The 9,576-nt window shown below is 30.4% G+C and overlaps 1 long non-coding RNA gene across 1 annotated transcript; it reads left to right on the top strand.

Moving 5' to 3' along the window:
• On the top strand, nucleotides 1-6,314 carry LOC124922333. Its single transcript, XR_007097795.1, has 6 exons — nucleotides 1-142; nucleotides 676-735; nucleotides 902-1,012; nucleotides 2,149-2,201; nucleotides 5,366-5,466; nucleotides 5,650-6,314. It is a non-coding gene; the product is annotated as an uncharacterized LOC124922333 (long non-coding RNA).
• The last annotated feature ends 3,262 nt before the right edge of the window (nucleotides 6,315-9,576 follow it).

Genomic DNA, 9,576 nt, shown 5'->3' with positions numbered 1-9,576 from the left:
TTAGCAAGTGATTTGCTCAGATACGCGATGGGTATTATTTTCTACATCAATACTGCGCCAATGTTGGCATCTATTCTTTTCTACATCAATACTGCGCCAATGCTGGAATTTATTTGTACTTTGAGATCAATCGAAAAATCAGGTAATACTAATACCGGAGTGGTGGTTAGAGCCTTTTTCAAGTTTTAAATGTCTTCTCTGCATCTTCAGTCCATTTAAACATACTATTCTTGAGTAAAACCATGTAATGGTTTGTTAATAGTTCCAAGTTGCATATGAATCTTCGATAATACCCTGCCCAAGAAAGCCTCTTAATGCTTTGATGCCCAAGAAATGACCTAGATATTCCTGCTTCTTTAATCCAAATAAGCATTTTGATCGCTTACCATTATACTGTTTTTTAAGAATTTTCATAACTTTCTCAAAATACCTTAGATGTAGTTCCATATTAGAACTGTATATAAGAATATCATAAAAAAAATATACTAATAATACCTTTCCTTGGCCATACTCAAAAATATTTCAATTATTAATACTTAGAATGTTGCAGTTGAATTTGATAATCCGAATGTCATTACTCTTGAATTCATAAAGTCTAGAATGAGTTCTGAAAATAATCTTGTGGATGTCCTCTTCTCTGACCCTTATTTGATGATAATCCGCACATATGTCGAGGTTGATGAAAATCGTTGCTTCATAGAGCTCATCCAGTAACTCGTCCACTACAGATATAAGGTATCTATCCTTGATTGTGATTTCATTTTGTTGTATGTACTCTACACAAAATATCCATGTTCCATCCTTATTCTTAACAAGGATAATCAGATAAACATATAAACTTGTGTTGTTTCTTATAAACCCAACCCTCTTCATCTGTTCTACTGAAGCCTTTTTTGAATAGGGATAAAGGTATAGTCTTAGATTTGGTGGAATCGTTTGAGATTATTAGAATGATCAGTTTTTTGAATTGGAGACAGGCAGGCAGCTGGTTTGGTTCTATGAAAACAGTGAGGTACTTTTCAATTAACTTTTGAATTGACAAGTCTGGTTATCCTTTTATGATCGGTTTGTTCTATTGTATGAAGATTTCTTAATTTCTATGTGGTATAATTATCCTACGAAACAACCCAATCCTTTCTTAATAGTTTTTAGCTCACTGACTCACACTCATCAAATTGAAAGTTCTCTTATCCTTAATCCCGTACAAACGTATTTTTAAATCATTGATCCTTGTCTTCATTCATTGCTTTGGATACTTCCAGCTTACTTTTTTAATCTTTCTCATCCAATCAACCCTAAACTATGTTGCAGCAATTTGAGTGTCCATACCTCTGAGTGTAAATTAATTTTCCTTTGCACGATCCTATTAAAGAACCTTCATCTGCAATGGTAAATACTAACGGATTATTTTCTCGTAGGTTAAAACTCAACCCAATTGGCGTGCATTTCCTTCGTCTATAAACGAATGAGTACTCCCACTATCAATCAAAATAAGATCTTTCCTTTTTTTGAGTTGCCCTAAAATTTTTAGTATAGAGTTATTGGTTGAAACGCTAATAGAACTTCATTCGTGAATACATCCCTCCACGTCGAAACCATATGGTCCATTAAATAATTAGTAACCCATGTTCCAGCTCGGCCCGTAAAAAATATATAGCATAATTCACCTTGTCACTATCTTCGATTGTGAAATTTTCGAAAAAATGGTTCGCCCTCCTAACCCTATCGAATTAGTTCTATCAAATTTGTCTTGATCAATTATAGGATTCTTTAAAATAAGCTTCATGTTGTTTGTAGTCCTACTAATTTAAACTTCTATCTTTTGTTATAGTTGTTTGTTTGTTATATTTACATCTGATCGGCAAAATATTTCATCTCCATCTACGTTCTCTTTTCGTGCTGAAGTCGATGATGACGCTCCTTTGAGTTCTTCCTTGATTTTGTTGACATGTATGTTTCTTGATTCAATTTTTCTGTTAGATTTGCCAAAAATGGTGACTACATTGATGTCTTCAAGTTGAATTTCACATTATCTTGTTGTAGTGCTACGGTCTTGTGACAAAATTTTGGATTCGGTTAGATGTTGATGTTCTTGAATTTTTTATGTAACATGTCAATTTGATTTTCAACTATTTTTTCTTGATGCAGATTGACTAAATGTTGGCATTTGTTTCTATTTTGAGATCAACCTGAAAAATCAGGTAATAATAAAATTAGAGTGGTGGTTAGAGCCTCTTTCAATGTTTTAAATGCCTTCTCTGCATTTTCAGTCCATTTAGATATACCCTTCTTGAGTTGCATACGAATCTTTGATAATACCCTGCCCATGAAAACTTTGATGCCTAAGAAATGACCTATATATTCCTACTTCTTTAATCCTAATAAGCATTTGATCGCTTACCAATAGACTGTTTTTTAGAATGTTTAAAACATCCTCAATATGCCTTGGTTGTTCTTCCATATTAGAACTATGTATAAGAATATCTTAAAAATACTAATAAAATCATTTCTTAGCCATTTTAGAAAATATTTAATTTATTAATTGCTTAGGCCTTGTTTGGATTCAGGTTATTTAACAAATATGATTGGTGGTGATTTTGAGAAGGTATAGATTTTTTTTGGTAAATGACTTAATAAAGTATTAGTATATAATGATAAAATAATAATTATTTGGTATCAAATTATTAAAACACTGCTATTGAGAATACTTTATTTCTGTCTATTCTCTTAGTTGTTTAGTCTTAAAAATAATTTGATAAACCTATTTTGTTACCCCGCATGTATAGAAACACAAAATCTCAAATAGAATGAAACCGCACTTATAAATGTTGGTTTTATAGTGATTGATATTTGTATGGCTTGAAATTTTGGAATTAGAGGTATTGGGTTTCAAATTACAGAAGTATTATGTTAGAGAATACTTAATTTCTGCATATTCTCTTGAATAGTTGATCTATTCTTTTCAAAAGTAATATTATATACTTAATTGGTTGTTTTTTGTTGCAATTACAAACACAAATAATATTTCGAATAATATGGGGAATGGGGTGATATCACTTAATTAAGGTTGGCTCTATAGTATTTTGATTTTGTTTTATAGAATTATAACACTATGGTTGAGAATACATCATTTATGCATATTCTCGTTCTTAGTTGTTTTAATCTTTAAAATAATTTGTTAAAAATATTTTGTTGTCCTCATAGAATCACAAAAAAACTTCAAAAATAATGGAAACAATATAACTTACTAATGTTGGTTTATAGTGATGGGTATTTTCATGCCTTGTGATTTTGAACTTTAGAGAAATATTCAGTTTCAAATGATAGAAGTGTATTATGTTAGAGAATACTTCATTTCTACCTATTTTCTTGACTAGTTGGTCTATCTTTTTGAAAATTAATTTTATAAATATATTTTGTTGTCCTTTGCGAGTACAGACACAAAAACATCATTTAAAAAAACATGGGGCGATATAACTTTAAAAGTTGACTCGATAGTATTTGATTTTGTGATGAAGTATCAAATGATTGAAAATTGTGTTTGAGAATACTTCATTTCTTTATATTCTTTTACCTAGTTGTTTAAGTCTTTTAAAAATAATTTGACAAGTCTATTTTGTTGACCTTTATGGATAAAACTACAAAGAAAAGTTCAAAAGGAATTGGGGCATTTTACTAATGTAAGTTGTCTAGTTATGATATTTTCGTGGCTTTTTACTTGTGATTTGAGAAATATAATCAATTTTGTAATTAAAAAACATCATGTTTGAGAATACTTCATTTCATTTATGCATATTCTCATAATAGTTGACCCTTATGGATAAAACCACAAAGAAAAGTCAAAAGAAATTGGGATATTTTACTAATGTTAATTGTCTAGTTATGAGATTTTCGTGGCTTTCGATTGGTGACTTGAGAAATATAATCAAGTTTGCAATTAAAGGAATACTATGTTTGAGAAACTTCATTTCATTTATGCATATTCTCAGACTAGTTGACCCTTATAGATAAAACCACAAAGAAAAAGTTCAAAAGAAATTGGGGCATTCTACTAATGTTAGTTGTCTAGTTATGAGATTTTCGTGGCTTTCTATTTGTGACTCGAGAAATATAATTAAACTTGCAATTTAAGAAAAACTATGTTTGAGAATACTTCATTTCATTTATGCATATTCTCAAACTAGTTGACCCTTATGGATAAAACCACAAAGAAAAGTTGAAAAGGAATTGGGGCATTTTACTAATGTTAATTGTCTAGTTATGAGATTTTCGTGGCTTTCGATTTTTTACTTGAGAAATATAATCAAGTTTTCAATTAAAGAAAATTATGTTTGAGAATACTTCATTTCATTTATGCATATTCTCAGACTAGTTGACCCTTATGGATAAAACCACAAAGAAAAGTTCAAAAGGAATTGGGGCATTTTACTAATGTTAGTTGTATGAGATTTTCGTTGCTTTCGATTTATGACTTGAGAAATATAATTAAACTTGCAATTTAAGAAACATTATGTTTGAGAATACTTCATTTCATTTATTCATATTCTAAAAATAATTTATCCACTTTTTTCATAATTAATTTGTTAAGCCTATTTTGCTGTCCGATATTAAACACAAAAAAATATTTTGAAAATTATGAGACAACATCACTTAATTAAGTGGTTCTATAATATTGAGATTTTAAATTTGTGAAATATATTAAATATCAAATGATTTAACTCACTGTATTTCAGAATAATTCATTTATACTTATTATCTTTGTTTATTATAAGGCAATATCACTTAAATTGTGATTTTGGACTTAAAAAATATTAAGTATTAAATGATTAAATTATTAAGGTTGAGGATACTTTATTTATGCATATTCTCTTGTTTAGTTTCTTTTGTCATAAAAATAATATAATTAATATATTTTGTTGACTGCGTGGATAGAAACACAAAAGTACAAAAATAATGAGAATAATATCATTTATTAATGTTGGTTTTATAGTGATTTATATTTTCGTGAATTGTATTGGTTTGGGAATTAGAAATATTTTTGGGTTGCTTGAAATTTGAGAAATAGAAATATAGTTTTAGTTTGAAATTATAGAAATATTTCATTTTTCTGCATATTCTCTTAATTATTTGGTCTACTCTTTTATAAGAAAATCATATAAGCTTATTTTGTTGTCATTGCGGTGAAAAAAACAAATGAGGCGGTTTCACTCATTATGTTGCCTTTATAAATTGAAATTTTGGACATAGAAAAATGTTGAATATAAAATTATTGAAAAAAATGTTCGACAAAATTTTATATATGCGTAATCTCTTTTCAATAACGGCTCCTGACAATGAAGTTTCTCTCTTCCCTGGACGATTCTAGGGGCCGATTTTGTCGCGAGGGCGATCTGAAAATCATTAATGTTTCTCGTAATAACAGAATTATAAAGGATCCGAGATCCAGGATAAATGATGTCAATCAAGGTATGATTTCTATGCAGCAATAATCTTGGTATAGACCATACTTATGGTAATGAGAATCCCCTGGCATTAAGGTAGATAAGACAAAAACTAGTGTGGAAGAACTTTTATCTAAATATTAAAATAGATACGATTGTACAAAATAATGTTGTTACTGTTGTCATACAAATTATATCTTCAATATAGCTGTTGGAGTTTGTCCCATTGGGGTAGCAATTATCTAAATGCAAGTGTGAATGCTAAAGAAAGTGCTAGTCAGATCGTCTGTAATGGTTAAGGTACCACGCTAACGAAAGCAACCTGAGCAGAACTTGAACAATGAGAATCTTCAAGACAATTATGAAATAATAATGGCTAGTCTAAGCTTTCTACTTACAGCTGGAAGATGTTTGGATGACACTACTATTAGAACCAGTCTACCATGTGTATCGACTTGTTCTGCTTGACTCTTCGTTCTAAAAAATGTTAAATGTAAACAAACTCCATTGACATGCAAGGAGAGAGAATTATAATAGAAGATAAGGAATAGAGACGGGACAGATTGAATCAGAAATGGGGAGCAGAAGAACGGAGGTGCTGAGCCCCATTCCATTAGGAAGAAATAAAAAATTATTACGGTTTGTTATTGTTTTTGTTGTCATTTGGATATATCTTTGTTTTGTTGATGACTCTTTTATCTCAAGGCAAAAGCTGCCTTGTCTTGATTGAACCCTTGTATCTCTTTTCCTTTTTGGGTTTTATTAAATGACAATAAGTCATTTCCCAAAACAAACAAAAATTCAGAAATTATTACATCATATTTGCCTTATCTATTTATACTATTCATGTATGGACACTCATAAACAATTAGTAACTACTTCTATAATCTTTTACACTACTAACAACTTTTATAATCTTCTATGAGGCTGGATCTTTCGTGTATATGCATTGTTGACTTCATGTACCTTCCCGGGTCACAAAATTTGTCTTTCCCCTATTGTACATTATGGTATAATTGAATCCCTAACTTTGATAACCATGTTTGTTGTGATATTTTTCTTCATCAGAACTTTTTATTTTTCTCATATATAGAAAAACATAAATGTCTCTTAGCTAGTGAGCTGCTCAGATATGCTATGGGTATTCCTTTCTACATCAATACCGTGCTAATGCTGGCATTTGTTTCTATTTTGAGATCAATCGAAAATCAGGTAATACTAATATCGGAGTGGTAATTTGAGCCTCTTTTAAAGTTTAAATGTCTTCTCTGCGTCTTCAGTTCATTTAAACATACCATTTTTGAGTAAATTTATGTAATGGTTTGTTAAGAGTTCCAAAGTTGCATACGAATATTCGATAATACCCTGCCCAAGAAAGTCTCTTAATGCTTTGATGCCCAAAAAATGACCTAGATATTCCTGCTTCTTTAATTCAAATAAGCATTTTGATCGCTTTACCAATTGACTATTTTATAGAATGTTCAAAACATCCTCAATATACCTTGTTATGTAGTTCCATATTAGAACTGTATATAAGAATATCATAAAAATTACTAATAAAAGCTTCTTTATTAGGGCAAGGGTTGTCTTGTCTGGATTGAACTCTTGTATCTCTTTAGGGTTTTAGTAAATGACAATAAGTCATTTTCCAAAAAAGAAAACATAAATTATTACATTATATTTGTCTATCTATTTATACTACTCATATATAGACGGTTGATTATCTAACTATCTATCAACTGCTAACAACTTTAACTAGTACTACTTCTATAATCTTTTACAGTACTAACAACTTTTATAATCTCTTATGAGGCTGAATCTCTCGTGTTTATGCATTGCTGAATTTATGTACCTTCCTAGGTCACAACATTTGTCTTTCCCCTATTGTACATTATGATATAATTAAATTCCAATAACTTTGATAACCATGTTTGTTGAAGGACTATAGTAATATTTTTCTTCATCAGAACATTTTATCCTGATAATGAAAATGCTTAACATAAATGTAATATCTTCACTTAGATACTGCCAACAGTTTATTCTCATATGTATAAAAACATAAATGTCTCTTAGATAGTGATTTTCTCAGATATGCGATGGGTATTTCTTTCTACATCAATACCGCGCCAATGCAGGCATCTGTTTCTATTTTGAGATTAACCGAAAAATCAGGTAATACTAATATCGGAGTGGTAGTTAAAGCCTCTTTCAAAGTTTTAAATATCTTCTCTGCGTCTTCAGTCCATTTAAACATATCATTCTTGTGTAAATCCATGTAATGGTTTGTTAATAGTTCCAAAGTTGCATAAGAATCTTCGATAATGACCTGCCCAAGAAATAACCTAGATATTCCTGCTTCATTAATCCAAATAAGCATTTTGATCATTTTACCAATAGACTAATTTTTTTAGAATTTTCATAACTTCATCAAAATACCTTAGATGTAATTCCATAATAGAACTGTATAAAATAATATCATAAAAAAATACTAATAAAATATTTTCTTAGCCATTCTCGAAAATATTTCAATTATTAATACTTAGAATGTTGCAGGTACATTTGATAATTGAATTCATATAATCTAGAATGAGTTCTGAAAACAGTGTTGTGAATGTCCTCTTCTCTGACCCTTATTTGATGATAATTCACACATAAGTCGAGGTTGATGAAAAATGTTGCTTCATAAAGCTGATACAGTAACACGTCCACTACATGTATATGGTACTTATCCTTGATTGTGATTTCATTTAGTTGCATGTAGTCTACACAAAACATCCATATTCCATCATTTTTCTTAACTAAGATAACAGGATAAACAAATAAAGGGATAAAGGTATAGTCTCAGATTTGGTGGAATCGTTTGAGATTAATAGAATGACCAGTTTTTAGAATTGGAGGCAGGCAGCTGGCTTGGTTCTTTGAAAACATTGAGGTACTTTTCAATTACCTTTTGAATGGACAAGTCTAATTTTCCTTCTATGATCAGTTTGTTCTGTTTGAAGACGATTTCTTAATTTTTATGTGGTATATTTGTCCCACGAAACAACCCAATCCTTTTTATTGGCTTTTTGCTCACTGACTCGACACACATCAAATTGAAAGTTATCTTATCCTTAATCCCGTACAAACGTATTTTTAAACGATTGATCTTTGTCTTCATTCATTGCTTTGGATAATTCTAGCTTACTTGTTTAAACTTTGTCATTCAATCAACCCCTAAACTATGTTGCAGCCTCCTAATTTGAACGTCCATACCTTGAGTGTAAATTAATTTTCCTCTGCACGATCCTATATAAAGTACCTTCATTTGCAATGGTAACTACTAACGGATTATTTTCTCGTAGGTCAAAACCCAACCCAATTGGTGTGTGTTTCCTTCGTCTATAAACGCTATCAATCAAAATAAGAACTTTACTTTTTTTGAGTTGCCCCAAAATTTGTTGTATAGAGTTATTGGTTGGAACGCTAATAAAACTTCATTGTGAATACATCCCTCCATGTCGAAACTGTGTGGTCCATCAAACAATTAGTCACCCATATTCTAACTCGACCCGTAAAAAATATATAGCATAATTCAACTTGTCACTATCTTCGATTGTGAAATTTCCGAAAAACTGGTACGCCCTCCTAACCCCTGTCGAATTAGTTCCATCAAACCTGTCTTGATCAATTCTAGGATTCTTTAAAATAAGCTTATTGTTGTTTGTGTGCCTACTAATTTAAACTATGTCTTCTGTTATTGTGTTATTGTTGGTTGCTGTTTATTAGATTTACATCTGGTCGGCAAAATATTTCATCTCCATCTACGTTCTCTTTTCGGGCTGAAGTCGATGATGACGCTCATTTTAGTTCTTTCTTGATTTTGATGACATGTATGTTTCTTGATTCAATTTTGTTTCTAGATTGCCAAAAATTGTGACTGCATTGATTCTAGTCTTCAAGTTGAGTGTTGTTGTTCTCTCGTTGTATCTTATTGTATGAAATCGAACTGTTTCACAATATCTTGTTTCAGTGTTACAATCTTGTGACACAATTTTGAATTCGGTTAGATGTTGATATTTTGAATCTTTTATGTAACATGTCAAATTTATTTGCAACCGTTGTATCTTGAATTTTTTGAATTAAGTAGGATGAC

This window comes from Impatiens glandulifera, chromosome 1 (genome assembly GCF_907164915.1).
Source record: "Impatiens glandulifera chromosome 1, dImpGla2.1, whole genome shotgun sequence".
Classification (NCBI taxonomy): domain Eukaryota; kingdom Viridiplantae; phylum Streptophyta; class Magnoliopsida; order Ericales; family Balsaminaceae; genus Impatiens; species Impatiens glandulifera.
Note: the sequence above shows the minus strand (reverse complement) of the source record. Positions and strands in the feature narration are given on the sequence as shown.